The sequence below is a fragment of the Sturnira hondurensis genome, unplaced genomic scaffold (assembly GCF_014824575.4).
Source record: "Sturnira hondurensis isolate 20B ecotype Veracruz unplaced genomic scaffold, ASM1482457v3 Scaffold0008916, whole genome shotgun sequence".
Classification (NCBI taxonomy): domain Eukaryota; kingdom Metazoa; phylum Chordata; class Mammalia; order Chiroptera; family Phyllostomidae; genus Sturnira; species Sturnira hondurensis.
Genome location: NW_028081547.1, coordinates 2494469 through 2512262, shown reverse-complemented (window position 1 = coordinate 2512262; position 17794 = coordinate 2494469). Strand labels below are relative to the sequence as shown.

Here is a 17794-nt window from a genome sequence, read left to right as displayed (position 1 = left end):
AGGGGCAGGCTGCCAGCTCTCAGGGGCCACCCTCTAGCTCTGAGGGCAGCCAGGCTTGAAGGTCTGGGCAAAGGCTATAAAGCAGAAATGGAGGTGGTTTCCTGAGCACCTACTGAGAATGTGCCTGGTGGCTCCACCCCTGGCCTTTCAGGTATCCTGTGATGCTTAACTACAAGGTACCACGGTTCAAATCCCCACTCCACCACTTACAACTCTATGGGTTTCTTATCCACTCTGGGACTCAGAACGATGTCCTCAGAATGAGGCATTAAACACACCTCCTCAGGGTAACTGGGGGGGAAATACGTATTTAAGGCGCATAGTACCTAGTACACAGTAGACTCTCCTTAAGCTATACCATTTAAAAATATACCAGGCTTCTAAGTATCCTCACAACAGTTCTCTCAGCTCTCTTGGTATAATTAGCCTCATTTTATAGATGATAACCGACTGTCCTAGAAGGGAAAGGACTAACCAACCCAAGGTCACACAGCTGACAGCTGGGAGGAAGACCAAGACCTGTTGCCTGGTTCCAGAGCCCGAGTGAAGCGAGGAGGGTCCCCAAGGCTTGCCTGGCCCTGCCTCTCAGCCCAGTGGGGGCTGAGGGGAGAAGCCGAAGGCAGCAAGGAGACAAACCAGCAAGGCCTCACGCCAAGGGGAAGACTCTAGCTCCCCCAGCTGGGCCGTAGAGCCATGGCACAAAGGGACCTGGCCCAAGTGAGCCTCTTTGTGAAGGCTTCTCTTGTCTAGGTCGCGAGCCACAGAGGGGGGTCACACAGGTCACCCTCTGGCACAAGGCCAGGTGTGATCAACCCAGAAAGGCCAATTCGTGATAAGACATGCTGGTGTCTAGGTCAAGTGTGTGTTCATCCTGGCATTTGTTGGTTCCTAAGGACGCTGAAGCATGTGGGAAGAAGGAAGGCCCCAGTGTCCTTGAGGAAAACAATGACATATTCTGAGCACTCACTGCGTGCTGGGTGTGCCTGTGCAGGTGCTGCAGCCCCGATCCTTCTTTTATAGACAGGTAAACTGAGGCACAGAGAAGGCACAAGGTGATGATGGACAAGCGGCAGAGCTGGGATTGGAATGCAGGCACTCTGACACCAGCACCCAGAGCTGCGTGAGTGCTCACGGGCATACCTCAGTGACTTCGTGGGAGAGAAGAGGATGAGGTGACCAGAGCACCCATTTCAATGAACAGGCCTCTGCTCACCCAGGCCTCCTCCTGCATGGCTGCCATGCTGCTCAGGGCACGAGGCCCACATGCCATGGGGTTCAGAGTGGTACACAGGCAGGGCCGCTATGCCAAGGCTGGGACTACAAAACCTGCCCCTCTCCCTGAGTGTATCCCCCCACGGCTTCCCTTAGGAGCCTCCCCAGAGAAAGACTAGGCCTATGAGGCCCCTGGGGGCCCTTTTAAGGGCTGACAAGGTCTCACCAGGGTGGCTGCACCCAATTCTGCCTGTGCGGGCTGAGGCCCCGGTCAAAGGCACAGTGTGCTGGGGTCAGTACCTATCCCTGACTCAGGACACAGCTGTCCCTTCCTTAAGCAGCAGTCCAAGCTGATCCTGCCAGCTCAGCTGCACACCTACCTCAGTGACCCGAGAATCACCAGCGTCCCACGTGCCGGCCAGCAGCTCACGGTGCCTCTGCCTCACTCCAGCGCCATCCTGCTGCAATGAGAAGGGATGGTCAGCAGGCCCCTCCTGGCTCAGGCCCTGGAACTGACCATGCCGCTACAGCCCATCCACCCGCCTGCTGGAAAGTTTACTGCTGGCAAAACTGAATCATCACCATTCCACAGATGGGCAATCGGAGGGACCAAGAGGAAAAAGGGCATAATGACAGGGTGCCCAGATGCAAACAGGCCCTTGACTCCCCACGTGTCAGTTACCAGCTACGTGATTGTGAATACTCCTGGCCCCCCTGGGTTTCCGTTCCCTCACCTGTCAAATGGGATCACAATCTCTCTCTCAGGGATTCTGGGATGATCTAAGAATACATGGTGACAGAAGCACTAGGCATTCATTCATTCACTCAATAAACATTTAACAAACACCAGAGCTGTGAACAGGATAGCGGTACTTGCCCTGATAATGAGCAAAGAATCAAATAAGTGGTGTCTGCCAGAAATAATGAGTACAGGGACTATGCAGCATAGACTCCAGGTTCAGGGGGGCCTCTTTGGGGAAGTAAACTTGAAGAATCAGCCAGAGAAAGGCAGGTCAAGATGCATGGAACAGCATTTCAGGATGAGGGAATGGTATATGTGAAGATTCCAAGACAGGGGGAAAAGCTTGGCCCAGTGGAGGACTTGAGAGTGGGTACTGTGGTGGGTGCACTGGGTATGAGGGGGTAAAAGGGGGAAAGAGGCACAGACACCCCTTCCTTCCAGTGGCGTGGGCTCAAGGAAACAATGGAGCTGTAGGGGCATGATTACCTTTGTTAAGGGCGGGGGGTCCAGCGGCCCATCTTCTCCACAGGCCTCTAGTTCTCTCCTCCCACCCATACCCTCTTGGTCCCATGGCAATCTAGGAGGAGCAGACCCAAAGGCCAGGCCGTAGGGTAGAAACGCAGAGCCCTCGTTTGAGTCCCAGCTGTGACGGCACCCTACTGGGTGGCCCCAGCTAATAGCCAAGTTCCTTCCACCTGTGTGCCCTGCTCTAGACATGGGAACCCTGACTGCAGGGCTGAGCGCAGCTCAGACTGAGGCCTGTGGCTGATCATGGGAGAGGGAGTGCACACACCACAGTAACCGTGGGCTCCCACATGTCCCGGGGGCTGGCAGAGGCCTCTGACCGAGGCCACACCCCAGGCTGCTAGGGAGAAAAGCAGGCTACTCCTCTCTAAGAGGCGCCACAGCCTGGCGGTGGAGATGTGGGCTCAGGAATAAAAATGGTCTGGTTCACGTCCTGGTTTTATCTTCTTACCAAGTGGGTGCCTTTGGGCAAGTTTCTTAAACCTCTCAGTGCCTCAGTTTCCTCACCTGTGGGAAGGGATGCAGGGATGATGAGGAGGGACCTCCCTCAGAGCTGTACAAACTGTATTAGGTATGTGACACTTTCAGGGATGCCAGCTGAAGTACAAATTAAATTACCTGGCAGGGGCTGGCGCAGGGCTCTATGGCGTGGTGGGTCCCTGAGCTCTGAGCTCCCAAAGCTGCCATCCCCGCCTCAGCATAGAAAAATGTCTTCATGTCTTGACCCTTTGTCCCTGGCAGTCCCCAAACTCTGCTCACCATGGGAACACAAACGGTCCCCGAGTTCATTGACTCCTGCTCTCCAATTTCACAGAGGAGGAAACTGAGGCCTGAAGAGGGGCAGTCCCTGTACCCCTCCCTGGGTCACACAGCAAGTCAGTGGCTGGGGCAGAAATGGAATCGGCCTCCTGCTTCCCTTCTGCCCCCAGCTCGGGCCTTTCCTAACAGCAAGCTGGCCCACAGACCCGTGGACAAAGAGAAAATAATTATTTTGGCAGCTGAGACAGAAGCCAGAGCCGGAAAGTGCTCACTCACTCCGTGAGCATTGTCCAGGCCTCAAGGAATGACGCCCGCCCATCCTGCCGCTCAGAGGCAATCCGACTCACGCTGCGCACGTGCGCCCCGCTGCTCCCAGCCACCCAGTTCTTTGGTGTGGACTTGTGCAAAGGGACAAACAGGCCTGGCCAAGGTCACATGGTGAAGGCACCATGCCATGATGTGATTTGGGCCCTGGTGGGGGACAGACCCCCTTCCTTACGGCCCTGCATTGGGCCCCCACCTGGGAGAGACAGAGGAGTAGGATGCTGGCCTTTATTAGTTGTATGGTGGGTTCTGCCTGGGATGTTTCTTCAACCATTGATATAAAAGGCTATGCTGTAGAAACTAGGCTAGAATCTCCAAATTATGCTCGAGGCCCAGAGAGGTTCCATAACTTCCTAAGGTTCCATGTAGGTAACAGGGAGCTGAAGAGTAGTAAGAACAGAACCGTGACACAAGTAGGTGGTCTGCTCCTACTCGTACTCTGCCCGCTAAGGTGACCAGCCAGGGATCCCACGCCCTGCCCAGCCCTGGAGCTGCTCAGCAGTGCTGCTTGGAAGCAGTGCTGGGCACTCAGGCTTCTCCGTCACCATGCTGGGAAGCCCCTCACATTGGGTGCCCAGTCAGGTGGGAGTAGGGATGGGGGACTCGGGCCGGGTCAGGCTGTGAAGACAGGCAATATCATTCATCCCTCACCTTGGTGACCTTAGGTGAGGCCACACCTTGTGCGGGCTTGGCCACCTGGTGAGACCAAGAAGAAACAGTGGTAAGAAGCAGGTGTCCTGCTCAGAGCCTGACCAGACCATAGCCATGAACAATGTGCGTCCACCGCAGGGAACCGTTTTCTGCTTAAAAGGCACTCGGTGCTGTGAAGTGGGTGTAGCCTAAGCCTCAGGGTCTAGTGGGGGTGATGGGGCCACCCAGTTTCCCCTTGGGATGGTGCTCCACTGCCCAGAGGGTTCTGTGGGCATCCTCAGCTCTGGATTTTCATTCTAGGGGGTGGACAGAGGAGTGGGGCCCTGACTGCAGGGTAGCGTCTGACTGCAGGGAGGCCTCTGACTGTGAGGGCAGGACGGGGTTGTGTGCAGACTGCAGGCTGAAACCTGCCTTCACGCTCACTGTGTGTCTGAGCTCCCTGGCCAGGGCAAGGCAGTAATGGCACCCACTCTGCAGAGCAACACAGGGTCTGGGACATGCAGAGGTCGGTTGGATTGGAGACTGTGGCAGGACTCAAATAGGTTCTCCCAACAACGCCCACCTTCCCATATCCTCCAGCTCCTGGGATCCCCTGGGAAGAGCGGGGTGTGGGCTTGGAGGGAGGCACCAGGCCAATCTGGCTGGGGCTGGCCTAGACAGATGCAGAGCTGACCCCAGATTCCTGGAGGAGAGGTGTCTACACCACAGGGTGTCCCAGGATGTGGGTACCAGAAGGCTCTGTGCCTATGGTTCTAGCCTGAAGCTAAGTGACTAGTTTTTCTCTATGGCTGTCAAGGGCTGGAAGCCCACATTCTGGGCTGGAGCCCTGGCCCTGCCTCCAGTGGTGAGGTTGAGGGGAAGGGTGGGAAGAGCTGGGTTTGAATCCCTGCTTGCCCTTTATGGTGGGTAATCTTAAGCAAGTCATTGGCACCTCTGAGGCCCCATCTTTGCTCTAAGCAAGGGCTAATTGCTTCTCCAGCTACTCATCCACAAGGGGAGGCTCTAGGCTGCCACACAGAGCCTGACCTTGACCTACCCACAGGCAACTGGGGAGTGGGTCAGACTACCCCAGTAAGGTCCATGTGGCAGGGAGCTACACTGATGGCACTTGTCAAAAGTTCAGGACTCCTGTCACCTGCTGCTAAATTATACAGAAGTGCCCCTCATGCCCTGGTGGCTGTGAGGGCTTAACAAGACTTTGGGTATGTAGATACAGGTGCCATGGAATAAGGAACAGGTCAGTGAACGGTGGCTGTTAAAGTTAGGGGGAGGGGTAACTCCTCAAGGTCATAAGCGGCCAACTGTGGGCCAGAAGTCTGGTCAGATGAGCCCTCAAACCAGATCCAACCTGCTGCTCCACTGGCTAAACTGACCCGAACCAGCTCTGGCCACTCTGACCCTCCTCACTGAGCTGGCGCTGCAGCTGTTGTGATCTCCTTCTTACAGATGGGCAAGCAGCTGCTGGTCAGGGTCACACAGCCGGGAGCCCTGTCTCTGGCCCTGTACGGAAACGGTAGCCTCAGACCCAGCTCCCAGGCTCTCTGAGGTGACATGGGCTCCCCCGACCTGAGACCCACTCGGGAAAGCCTCCCCTTACGTGACCCTGGAGCAGGCCCTGTCCTCCCCTGGTGGCCAGTGCTGGCTCCAGGAGCAAGGCAAATATTTACCCCGATGGTTATCCAGGCCTTGCCAGCTGCCCCGCCTCCCGCATTCCTGGAATACATGTCCCCTGACCTCACCATGCTAGGGGTTGGGGGGAGGCATCCAGACATGGGCTAGAGCCAGACCGAGGAGCATCCTGGGCCTGGTGGAAGCCAGGGTGGCGGCGGGGGAGGGGCTACCTATGCTACCTATGGGCCCCCCTCAGGCAGCTCCTCACAGCTGCTACTAATCGCACACGGAAACACACACACACACACACACACACACACACACACACAAACCCTTATGCCTATGGAGTGAGCAACTCCATCTGCCACACACTTGGCAATTCTCCCACTTGCCAGGGCTCTTCCTCCCCAACCCCAGTGGCTCTTGGTGCCTCGTTCCACCCTCAGCACAACCCTGTCGTCAGGGAGCTGTGAAGTCCACTTTACAGATGAAGAAACTGCCCGGCAAAAACCAGAGGTCATGGAGCTGGAAGTGGTAGAACACACACTGCCTCATCCCAAACTGCACTATCAACTGCACCGTGTTATTCATCAGGTCCATCCTCCCATGCCTAAAGGACCTCTTCCTCCAGGCTGCCTTCCCAGATAGCCCCCATGCCAAGTGATTTTTCCCTTCTCTGAACTTCCAGAATATTTGGTGGTGTTTCTTTCATTCTCCTTTTGTAATCAAAACTGAGTGTCTTGTTATCTCTCCAGCTGTGAGACCCTTGTCATACTCCAGGCACAGCAGAGTTGAGCTCAGGGGCTTGGGTAGCACTGAATGCTCCTGGGAGGACTGAAATCCCGAGTCTTTCTACCAAAAAACAGTAGCTGCAGTTGGCCTCAAGGAACAGATAAGAAAACAGCCCCAGTGAGTGGGTTATTTGGGGTTGAGGGGCCCTTCTGGGCAGGGCTGCATGAGAATCACGAGGTGCCCTTGGCTAAATAATCTTGTCTGTCTTTACTTCCTCAGAATACGTTGAGTTGCTCTGATAGCTTGCCCACTCCCAGGTCCAAGGAAGCCCAGTGTGTTAGGGCCCTGCCCCCTGCTACACGCCCCTGAGTCTTCCACTCGCTTCTCTCCTCTGAAATCTTCAGAAAGACGGATCAGCAAGGTTTGGCTGACCTGCTGGAGACATGGAACGTCAGACTGAAGTGTGGGCCTGGCAAGTCCATTGCTGGGCCCTTAGGAATGCCTCCAGGTGGGAAAAACTCCAGTGGACAGAAGAAGGCCAGTGCAAACCAGGGCCCCACCCTGACACCAGGAGGAGCCTAGAGAGCAGGTATTGGAGAAGGGTGGAGGCGCCTAGAACTGTCCTCTCTACCCACCTACCATCTCTCAGACTTTGTTTCCTCAGTTTGAAAACAGGGGCTATAAACTAATTTTTATGGCGTCATTCCTTCAGTTGTTCATTCCATCCATCCATCCATCCATCCACCCATCCACTTCCTTCTTTCGACAACTAATGACAATGCCTACTATCTGCCAGAGGAAGGAAAGAAAAAGAAAGAAGTTGGGGATGGGTAGGTGGGGAAAAGGAAGGCAGGGCCAAAGGCCAACCTGTTCATTCGCCCAGCCTGTATACAGGCAGGTAATCCTAGGACAGAGTGCTGGAGAGTGTGCCTAGCTCCGCCGGGCAGCAAAACAGGAGTCAGGGGCATCACCCTCTTGTGCAGAGTCTCTCACACAAGAGGGCACTCCTCCTGGGCAAAGGTCTAGGGGCTTGGCAGGAGAAGCTCTGGGCTGAAAAAAGAATTATTCGTGGCCTCAGTAAGCAAGAGACAGGTGCATTCAAGGGGCAGGGGCACACACAGACATATCCCCAGGGCCCCTCCAAGACTTAACTCCATGCCCAATCATGATTTGCTGTGTTCTCAAGGTCATGTTGGAGTGGCACCTGCTCCAGACACCCTGACAGGCCTTCAAGTCCTTGTTCACTCAGTGGGCATCGCCAGGCCCGAGGAATGATGCCCACCCATCCTGCCTCTCAGGTGCTCTGGCTCATGCTGTACCCATGTGTGCCTTCCCTCACCAAGCCATCTGAGCCCCTTGGTACTGGCCTTGTGCGAAGGGGCAAATGAGACCAGAGAGAGGAAGGGTCGCACCCAAGCTTACAGGGCAGTAAGTAGTGTCATCAGGATTTGAACTCAGACTCAGTCGGGGACTAGATCTAGTTTGCGTCAGTCTGCATCACATTCCCATCTGGGAAAGGGAGATGGAGCAGGAGGCTCACTTCCTCCTGAAAGCCTTCCCTGACTACCCTAGTCAACACTTCCTAACCAGAAGACTGACTCAGGCTTGTGGGCCACTCGCATTAGAGGAAAAGAAAAGGGTCTCCCCTTTATCCAAGTCATCAAATGAACAATTTCTCCTCTAATCAAGGGCAAGGACACACATGAATTGATGGCACACAGTGTGGTTTAGGTTCTTATACACCAGAGTTGGGGCCTCAGCTCTGTCACTTACTGAGGTATACAATGCTGGGCAAGAAACTTAGTCAGTGTGGGCCTCAGTTTCCTCATCTGTAAAATGGGGTTAGCAAGAGTCCTTACTCTCCAGAATTATAAGGACTTACCAATATTATTCCCATATTGCACCTGCACAGGAAATGCTCAATACATAAGGGCTATCATTATCATCACTGGCTTGCGTTTGCTGTCAAGGGCAGACTTGGGTCTTGCCTGGGCTAGAGGCACAGGACCCCTTATCACAGATATGGAGAAAGACCCAGGACACTGGGAAGATGAATCCTGGCATCAGGCCCCTTCTGGAGCCAACTCAGGAGCAGGCCCAGCAGGTCAGCTTCCCAGAGATGAGCTTCACGAGGGCCACCTACTCCCGGAAAAGGGGCCACGATCCCTTCCCACAGAAAGGCCAGGCACTGAGCATCCTCTAGGTGCAAGCTCTGTGTTAGGTGCTCCCTTTCACATCCACCCTCTCATTAGGCCCCTGGGGTGAGCACGGCCTCCCCCTTAGCTGGAGCCAGGGTCTTGCTCAGAAGGGTGTTGGGAACCGCTCTGCCTGGTTTCAGGAGTTGTAACTGCCCCCCATGGCTAAGGCTGAGTGAGCGACCTCGGGAATTTGAGCCACTAAAAAGACAAAGCTTCATCGCCTGCCCCCAATGCTTGGTCGGTGAGTCTACGATGAGTACGACCCCTCAGAGGAGGGGCAACCTAAGTCAAACATGATCACCTGGGAGGCCATCATGGAAGGACTCGGGGGGCTGCAACAAAGGGGGAGTGATGGACCCTAGCCGCTATTCTGACACAGGCTGAGTCCCCAGTTCCATCTGGGAGAAGCGCTTCATGGTTCTAATCCACTTAAGCCTAAAAGCCTGTGATGGGGAAGGCGGTGCAGCCCTGTGCTGGGAAGGGAGGGTTCCCCCAGGGTGATCAGGCCTAAGAAAGAATATGTAAAGTCCTGTGAAACCTGCATTGTTTAGAATGCTCTCATTTAAATGATAAGGGTCCAAGCAAGAAGTTTGTTCCTCAAAGTTTTATGGCTCTTTAGCTATCTGACCCTGACTGAGAATAAGCCCTCATAGTTCTTTGAATGCTATCTATTGTTTGATCCTTACCTGTATTCTTGTGCAAATGAACCCAATAAAAGCCCCTTGAGGAAGGGGCTCTTGGCCCTTCTTCTCCTTTGAGGTATTGGCCACCTCTCCTCCCCAAGCAGATCATGTCTTGGTAGTTTCACTTTCATCCGTGGTGCACGGGGGGACTTTGCAGGCAAAGTTACCCACACAGAAGGTCACCTAGCTAGAGTTGGCCAAACAGCGTCTCAGGCACCTCCCTGGGAATTTGCCCCTCACAATGAGAGTGATCAGAATGGAATTTTCTGCCAGTGGCCCCATGTTAGGGGCTTTGTCTCTCGACTGTCCTACTTGTGGTGGCCTGGCACCCGGCACCTGCCCCTGCACTGCGCATCGGAAGGCTGCCCTGGAGAAACACCCCTGGGACAGCCCTGATCCCAAATCCCCTGCAGCTCTAACAGGGCCTGGCAGAGGCTCTCGGGTGAGTCCCTGAAAGCCCCGAGTCCAAGCCTGCCACCTCACAGAGGAGGGGAGGTAAGTCTGGAGAAGGACAAGGACGGGCCCGAGGCCAACTCTGGTGTTGGAGGCTGGACTGAGGAGCAAGTCACCTGTGCCTCCAGGTCTGTTTCCTCATCTGGGGCTACCCTGGCTGGAGAACTAGTGGAGCCCACATCACACCAGTGATTGGTGCAGGGCTGGGCAGCGCCCCCGGCTGTCAGCTCTATGGGGCAGCCAGGACTCCAGGCCCGGTGCTCCCTCCCCTAGAGGAGGCAGGCAGGATGATCGAGAGGCTGAAGGGCACAAACACACCCAGTGGCACATGCAAACCGCCTAGCACCAAGTGTTCCCAGTGACCCCATTCCTGGGCCAGGGGCCAGTCCCCTGGCAGTCACCCTCTCCAAACAGGCATCCCTCTGGGATTCTGCCACAGTGGGCCAGGCCAGTCTGTAGTGGTGGCCAAGGCCCAGATTTACAAATGCTGGACAAAGGAAAGTACTGTTCTTGCTGGCGGGAGGTGGCGCGTCTGAGTAGGGCACTAGTGTCACCCAGGCCCGAATGAAATCCTGGTTCTGCTGCTCGCAAGCCATGTGGCCTTAGCTAGGTCCCCGTGCCACCCCGACCTCAGTTCGCTCAATAGCGCATCAGGGAGGGAGAAGGGGAGGTCGGGTTGGGGCAAGTGCCCTGGAGGAGCCAGGCCGCGGGAGCTCTTCCTGTTTGTAGGAAAGCCAGCTCTCCCCAAAAGGACAGCCCCTGATGGACATCTGCCTGTTGTCCACAGTGCCCAGCACAGGGCTTGCAGATACGAGCCCCCAGAATGTTTCCTGGATGAACGAGTGAGCAGTGACGGGAGGAGTGGTGTGAGAGCAGATTTAGATCAGAGAACACAACAGCTAACACTCCACAGGACTTACCACGTCTGAACCAGGCCCAGCTCTGACAAACACTATTTATATAGTTAACCCATTCAGTCTCCACAGCAGTTCTAGAAAGTAACAATCTTATCCCCATTTCACAGATGAGAAAACAGAGGCTCAGAGACACGAAGTCACTTGCCCAGTGTTAGAAAGTGGCAGAGCTGGACGGAGTGCAGGCTCTGGGCTCTAGAATCCATTTCCTGGTACACAGTGGGGCCTCCTAGAGAGCAGCCCCTCAGAGGCCATTCGGACGTGAGGCTTCCCACAGGGCTGCAGGCCCTGCCCCCAGGGTCTGAGTTAACTGGTCTGGGTGGGTGCCTTTTCAAAGCCTCCCTGGCTCCCATGTGCAGCAGGGTCCGAGAACCCCTGGCCAGCCCATCCTCACTCTTCAGTGAGGAAACTGCAGTTCAGAGACAGAAGGGACATGCTCAAGGTCCCCCTGAATGCTTGGGGGTGGGACCTGAGACCTGAAGTCTGGTCCCCTGACTTGTCCACCATAGGCTTTAAGTTCTTGGAAACGGCACGGTCACCCAGCCCAGCAGCCCACAGGCGCAGATGTGGGCAGGAGAACTGAGGCAGACAGGCGCAGGGGAGGCAGACAGGCGTAGGGAAGCCAGAACAGCACGCAGCCGGATGACACACAGGCCCAGCAATTCCTGACTCATGGCCACCCATCCTGTGACTCCACCCACCACCAATGTCCCCACCCTGGCTCACACCCCACAGCCCACTGCAGCCACCAGAGACACCTCCCATTTAGAAGCAGAAAGCCACAGAGGGAGGAAAAGGCAGTGGGGCCCCACCCAGGGCTGTGTGGAAAACCCAGACAACCCTGAGCCGGGGGGTTGGGAGGAGGGGGACGCCTCCAGGACACGCAGAGGAAGCGACATTAGTGCTGACCCCTGCCTCACCCTGTAGTACCTGCACATCCCTAGCCTGTGCTAGCTTTCCACCCCGTGGATTACCAGCTTACCAGGAGGAAAACCGTGGCCTGCTGACACCATGGGGCCCCACGCCTGGAGCAACATGACAGGCTTCCCTGCTTCCAGTTCTTTTCTCTGACGAACGTATTATTCTCTCTGTCCAAGAATCTTCGATGGCTCCCACTGTCTGTGAGTCCAGTTCTGACCCTTCAGCCTCACATTCAAGGCCCCAGCCTGACTCTGACCTATAATCTTTCCCTGCATGTCTGGGCCTCGACCTCTGTATCCCTGCCCACATTAACCCTGCTGCCTGGCATGCCTCGTCCTTGTGGCCCGACACTGGGAAGTTAATTAACATCCACCAAGGGGCCACAGGGTTTCAGACACTGTTCCCAGGATCTCAAAGACTCCTCACAGATCCTGAGGACACTGGTTCTGAAAGGCCCATATGACAGATGCAGAAACTGAAGCTCAGAGGGGTCACGTGTCCATGGCCACTGGGGGCTGAGCTGTCACCACCTGTGGGGAGGAGTTTGGGCTGCTGGGGACTATGGTCTCCCCATTGCCAACAAGCTTCTGGCTGGTCCATGAGCTCAGGGTGGTGCTGAGCCTCTGTTAGCCACCCAATGCCACAGCGACTCGGGGGTACTCACCTTGTCGTCCTGACTATCCCTTTGGCCCGTTTTGATAAGCAGTGGATACCCTGGGCTTCAGCCCCAGCTGATACAAGCCTGGGTTTGGGCTGGGGGCCGCCCAGCTAGGAGAGGTGTCATGAATCAGAGAAGTAGTGCAGTGTGGTAGCCATGAGCACTGAATCTGGGGCCAGCCGGTGGGTGCAAAAGCCAGTGTAACCACCTTGGGCAGGTGGATGCACTTCTCTGTGCCTCAGTTTCCTCCTCTGGAAAGGGGGACAACGGGAGCAGTGATCTCTTGGAGTTGCTGTGACAGTGACCATGAACTTCTGTAGACAAAGTCTCAGAGGAGCACCTCCACAGGGTGCAATCCAAGTGTTGGTTGGATTAAGTATTATTACCCTGTTCCTCCCTGCACCTTAGGCTCAACACCACAACTAGAGGACAAGACAAGGCCTCAGCGAGGGAGGAGAAAGATTTGAAGGTGGCAGAAAAGCTTGCCCCTCAGCGTTGCCCTCCCGGGTTCCAGCCCACAGGTCTGCTAACCTGGCCCACATGCCTGATCGGAGCAGAAGCTTCCCAGCTCCTGAGAGGAGGGAGGAGGGAGGGCCTTCTGGGCAGAGATCCCCGGCTTTGCCCTGTGTTGCTAGAGATGGGATGACCCAGAGAGGGGACATGCCAGCATCATCCCATCCCCATGGGGACACTGGCATCCACCTATGTCTCTCTCTGCCTCAGGGTCTCACAGACAAAGTGCCCTTGGCTGGGCTGGAGACAAACATGTGTGGGATACATGTCAGGAGTCTGGTTAGTTCCAGACCTGGCTGTCTCTATAGGGGACAAGATTCTTCTACCCCTCAGCCTTTTTCCCAGGGGATGCTCCGCAGTCGGGCAGAGCTGCTTCTTCTCCCCTTTCTTTCTATACAGGTCAGGCCCAGAGTACGTGAGTGACCAGCAAGGGACCAGCAAGATGGTGGTAGACCCTAGACCAAAACCCTGGGTCTCTGGTCTGCCAGGCCTAGTCCCACCATGAGGTTGCTCTTTCCAGACCCCTGAGGTGACTGACTGACTGGGAGAAGATAAGTCACCAGCATGTGGGTGGTGAGGAATGGGTGTGGGCCCAGAGCTTCCACCAAGGGAGGGGGTCAGAGCAGGTCAGAGGCAGGGCAGGGCAGCCCTGAGCCGAGGTCTAGCTTCCTCTCTCAAGAGGGCATGATTCCTGGCATCAGCTCCCATGGGAAGTAGTAGAAGCGCCACCCTTGGGGACATGGGGTGGGATGGGGGGTGCCTGGGCAGGGTTTCCTGTTGTGGGGGTGGTGACCACTTACTGAGGCCAAGTGACCTGTGTGGCTGTGGCCCTGAGGCCAGGCCAGCACTGGGTTTCACCTCATCCCTGGCTCAGACTCAGGCCACCCTGAGTCCCATCCTCCAGGCCCGCCCTGGCTTCCTGTCCCACAGGCCCCACCCAGCCTAGGAGATAGGGAGGGTCCTGTGGAGGCCTCCTCAGAAGTGCTGAAGTTTTCTGGAGCAGGAGTGGGCAGGCTTCCCTGGCCTGCTTGGTGGCCTTTGGCCTCTCACCTCTAGAACTCGAGCTATTTGTTTTCCAGGAGAGGCCTTGACAGAAGTACCACTGGGATTTTCTCCTACAACTTCAGACATGGCTGAGCAGGGATCAGCCCCCCACCCTCGGTGAGCAATTGGATCACTGCCTCCTCCAGCTCTGGGCAGAGGGGCAGTATCATTTCTGAGCCATGCCAAAAGGCTAGGACAAGGGGAGAAGCTGAAGCGGAACAAAGTTCAAGCCTCCAAGGCAAAACTCACTAGTGGTCGAAGACGAGCAGCAGCTTGGCACCTTGTGCAGAGATGTGGCGTCCTGGCTGGGCAGCACAGCCCCCACACTAGGGACAGGTGATATTGGGCACTCTGAGCAAGACTCCTTCACTCCGCCTAAGCTTTACATGCCTGGATCCTTAAAGTGCCAGGAGTCTGGGTGAGATGGGAGCTAGGCCCAGGGTGCTATGGGGCCACCCGTGGTCTCCAGGTAAACCCAACCCGCCCTCTGTGACTTGGTGGCTGAGGGCTCACCTGTCCACCAGTGGGGTTATGCTGGGAGTGGAGAGGCTGGTGGCCTGGCCCAGTGAGGGGCAGAGGTTTGAACAGAGGTTCCGAGCCGCCACTCCCACCCCTCCTGGTTTCCCTGAGGACGGGCTATAAAAGGCTGTGGCAGCTCAGGCCTCTCTGAAGGCTGCTTTGCAAACAGGTGCCTCAGAAAGCCAATAGGCCAGGGAGAGGAGGACCCTTCTAGCTGCCAGCATGCTCACCATGGACAAAAGCCTCTTACAGCTCAGTTTTGGGGAAGAGTACAGATGGGAGGTGGTTTGGAGCTGAATGGGCTGGCCTTGCCTGAGATCACCTTGAGGACAGGGACAGCGCTGGGATCTAGGTGTCCTGCCTGTGCCATGGGCAGCTCAAAGACCTCCCCATGAAGGCCATTGGCCAAGGTCACAGCAGTCCCTGGAGGGCCATGCTGGGAAGATGGCCATACTACTCCAGTCAAGCAGGCTCCAATGGGGCTATCTGCAGATTCAGCTTGATGCTCTGCCTGGGCCTGGGTGGAGGAAAGCTTGAGAGGGACGAGATCAGGGAGGCTAAATGCCTAAGTTCTGTGGGTCTACAGTGAGCAGAGTAGAAGACAGAAGCCAGACTTTAATCCTGTTGGGTGACCAGGGCACCCATTACCAAGAAGTTTCTAAGACGGCCATGTGCAGTATTGAGTCCCTTGACCCTGGGGGCATGCAAGCCAAAACCAGGACATAGAAGCCTAGGTGGCATTCTGGGACTCTCCCCTACTAGCTTTATAGTGCTAGGTATAGCAGTAGGTTTTCTGGCATCCTGGGCCAGAATCCACATTTGGTTTTGGGTGGCAGGATGGCTGGCCTAGGTCACTGGCTCAACAACTGGCCACCCCCATCTCCATCCCTTTCCTGTAATAGGAGTTTCCCAGCTATAACAGCCTTGAGCTCATGAACCCACAGGGCCCTTCCATGTTGAATACCCTCAAATTCCATGACAAGAGAGACAAGGTCTTTCACTGCTCTGTGTGGCCCTGATGGCAGCTCTCTGTGCCCCTCATCCTGGGTACCTGGTGTATGAGACACCAGGTCTTTTGGGGAAAAGTATGCCTAAGCTTCCCAAGAACCCAGGGCAGCCTGTGGGGTCTGCTGAACCCTGTTCCCCACCCAATGGCTGCCCTCTCTTGGCCTCACCTTAGCCTGGACCCCCAGCCCACCGGCAGATGTATTCGATGTCAGCTTTGCAGGAAGCACCTCCAGGGCCAGGGATGTGACTTTTCCTTAGCCCAGGCCTGGCGCAGACTTGGCTGCCAGGAAATGTTTATCAAAGAAGGGAAGAGGGAAGAAGCGTGAAGGGAGGGGGACAAACAGACATATGGATGCAGATGGGCTCTCAGAAGCATGGCTCCCAAAGACCACTACAGTCGTCCTCCTTCTCCAGGCCCCAAGGGTGCTGTGCCCTCTATAACTGAGCCATCTCATACAGGCCAGGTAAACTTGGAAGAAAGCAGAAGGAAGCCCTACCATTCTCCCTGAGGTTCTGTTGCTCAGATGGGCTTGGAGAAGGCCCCAGATGTCTCTGTACACTGCCCATGCCTGCTTTGGAAGCCTGACTCCAGCTCTCACCTCTCCGGAGAAAGGGGACCCTACCCCCAGCTGCTCAGTCTGTGACAGACTCACCCTTGCCTGTTGTCCCCTGCCCAATCCTGGGGTTTCACCCTTCAGGAATGCCTTATGACTAGGATCTTTGCTCAATGAAAAATGGTCATGCCCATCCAACAGGAGGAAAGTACATCACAGGTATGGGGTTCCACAGAACCTCTGGATGAACTGTGTTCTGACAACCCTACACCCCTGCCCAGCTCAGGTCCTGGCACACAGCAGGTGCTGAATCTGCTGAATTAACCAGTGCCTTGCTGAGTGCATGGGGGAAGGCCTGACTTGGGCTCTCCTACTGAGGGGCCAGGACTCAGCAGCCACTCTAGGGGACACGACAGACAGTGGCCATGTCCACGTGTGCCCCTCTCTCTGGCCAGGCTTGGCCTCTTCAAGCTCCTCATGGACAGAGAATGCCTGCCTTCTCTGTTTTAGGGCTGGGAGGGTTTTCTGTAGTCAGCAAGTCTAATACCTTTTCTTGACAGATGGAGGTGGGGGAGGTACAGGGAGGGTGGGGGATCAGAGTAGGGCCATTCCCAGGTCAGGCCTCCTCACACCAAATCCAGAGGCCCAAGAACTGCAGGACCTGGCTCAGGGCTGCCCTCTGTCCAGGGATCTTTATGTCCACTGCCCATACCAGTGTGGCCCCCTCCCCTGGCTCCATGCCTTAGCTGCCTGGCTGCAGCCAGCCTGAACTGCTTACTTAAAACAAACAGGGAAAGTGACCACGTGACTGGCTAAGGTTTCCTAGACCAGGGACACACAGACACACAAACACACACACAGGCATGCGTACAGCCACTCGCTGCAGGTCAGGTGGTCATGTGGCCCAGAAGGGCAGGGGCTAGGCCAGCTCAGGTTTCATGTCTCTGAAGGACGAGTGACCAGCCTGCCTTTCCTCACCCAAAAGAATGCCTTCTCCAAACACTTGTTTTCTGCTTCCTGGATGTGCCAGGGACAAGCTAGATAGGAATTGAGGGGAGTAGGGGGAGGAGGGGGGAGAAGGAGGGGAAGAAGCACAGGCTTCCCGGCCCTCTGTCTGGTGCTTTCCTTCCGCCCTCCCCACCCAGAGGGCAGATGCCTGCTGGGAAACAGTGGCAGCCCAGCAGCTCTGACGGCAAAGAGAATCCCAGAGCCCAGAGCTTGGATGTGGGTCAGGAGGGGAGCTGAGGCTTTGTCTCTGAGTGAAACAGAGACAGACCTGTCAGGGCCTTGTACCCAGAGCAGCGGTTTTGCAGCTAGACTTCAGGGCTCAGCCCTGCGGGCATCCAGGGGATGAGAAAGGGTGGGGAAGGGAGCTTAGTCCAACTTGGCAGGGACAGGTTTGCCTATGGTCTGTTGTTTGAGAAAGGTCTGTGGGCCAGGGTCTTGGGGGCTCTTCTAGCTTTGGTGGTCGGGAGGCAGCCTATGCCTCCTCAGACGCTTGCACAGAACAGCAGGCCTGCCGTGACCACCCTGACTGAGACTGGTCCCCTCAGGGAGAAAGAGGCCACATCTCTTGATAGGCATGGCTGGGACCTGATTCTAGGGGACCACCGCCATCAGCTCTGTGGGGGTCTAAGCTGGCTTCCATCCTTTCCCTGATTTAGGCCTGATCCCAAGGAACCTAGCAGCACAGCAATTCACCTCGGGCAGCCTGCAAAGAAACGAGGGCCATGGATGAGAGCTCTCAAATAAAAAACCAGTTTCGACCAGGCT

General features: G+C 55.9%; 1 protein-coding gene across 5 annotated transcripts in view; it reads right to left on the bottom strand.

Annotated features, from left to right (window-relative positions):
• Window positions 1-17794, bottom strand: part of ZMIZ1 (zinc finger MIZ-type containing 1) — a 229273-nt gene that overhangs the window by 141699 nt on the left and 69780 nt on the right. For all 5 annotated transcript variants that reach the window (XM_037056383.1, XM_037056379.1, XM_037056382.1 and 2 more), the window contains one exon: window positions 1593-1673. The gene's annotated coding sequence lies outside the window, so the exon portion shown is untranslated. The remainder of the gene's footprint in view (window positions 1-1592; window positions 1674-17794) is intronic.